We start from the raw sequence: 1,149 nt of genomic DNA, 5'->3' as shown, positions 1-1,149 counted from the left end.
AAAGATTGCACTGAAACATGGAGAAGCCTAATCCAAGGGAAAACATGTTGAAGTGAGTGAAAGAACTGAACAGATGATTTCAAAGGACAACCTGAGAAGACAAAGCAAAGTGTTATTATGGAATGTTCAGAGAGCTAAAATTGGAGAATAAAAAGAGAACTTGCTCTGCATTTCTCAAGCTGAAAGAACTGAAAAACTAATTTAAGCCTCATCTTGCAATATTGAAAAGTGTTTGGGCAAGATATCCAATGACCCAGAAAGCATCAAAAGAAGATGAGGGAATACACACAGTCACTGTAACAGAAAGAACTGATCGATACTGAAAATTTCAGGAAGTACAATATGAACAGGAACCAATGGTAATGAAGGAGGAAGTAAAAGTTGCATTGAAGATATTGGCAAAAAATAAGGCCACAAGAACCAATGGGATGCAGATTGAATTATTTTTGTTAACAGATGCAGCCTTGTATACACTCACCAGTTTATGCCAGGAAATTTAGAGGATGGCTGTCTGGCCAATGAATGTGAAGGAGTCCTTATTTGTTCCCATTCCCATGAAAGGTGATCCAACTGAATGTAGAAATTATTGAACAATGCCAATGATATCATATGCAAGCAAAAGACTCCTGAAGATCATTAAATAGCTGTTAGAACAGTACATAGATATGGAACTGCCAGAGGTTCAAAAAGGATTTAGAAGAGGCCGTGACACTAGGAACATCATTGCTGATGTCAGATGAATCCTGGCTGAGAGTAAGAAAAAATACCAGAAGAATGTCTATTTGTGCTTTATTGAGTATGTGAAAGCGTTTGTGGATCATGACAAGTTGTGGTTGACATTGAGAAGAATGAGAATCCCAGAGCACTTAACTGTGCTCATGCAGAACCTATACCTGGATCAGGAGGCTGTTGTGTGAATGGAGCAGGGGAGTACTGCAAGGTTTGAATTTGAGAGGGGAGTGTGTCAAGTTTGTATTCTCTCTCCATCCCTATTCAATCTGTATGATGAGTAAAGCTGGACACTATGAGGTGGCATGTGGTATCAGGATTGGTGGGAGACTCATTAATAACTTGGGTTATTCAGATGACACAAGCTTACTTGCTGAAAGTGAGGAGGACTTGAAGCATCTTCTTGTGGAAGTTCAAGGA

The sequence above is a fragment of the Elephantulus edwardii genome, unplaced genomic scaffold (genome assembly GCF_000299155.1).
Source record: "Elephantulus edwardii isolate Elephantulus edwardi_28Jun2011 unplaced genomic scaffold, EleEdw1.0 scaffold00085, whole genome shotgun sequence".
Lineage (NCBI taxonomy): Eukaryota > Metazoa > Chordata > Mammalia > Macroscelidea > Macroscelididae > Elephantulus > Elephantulus edwardii.
The sequence above is the reverse complement of the archived record's forward strand: the minus strand, read 5'-3'. Positions refer to the sequence as shown.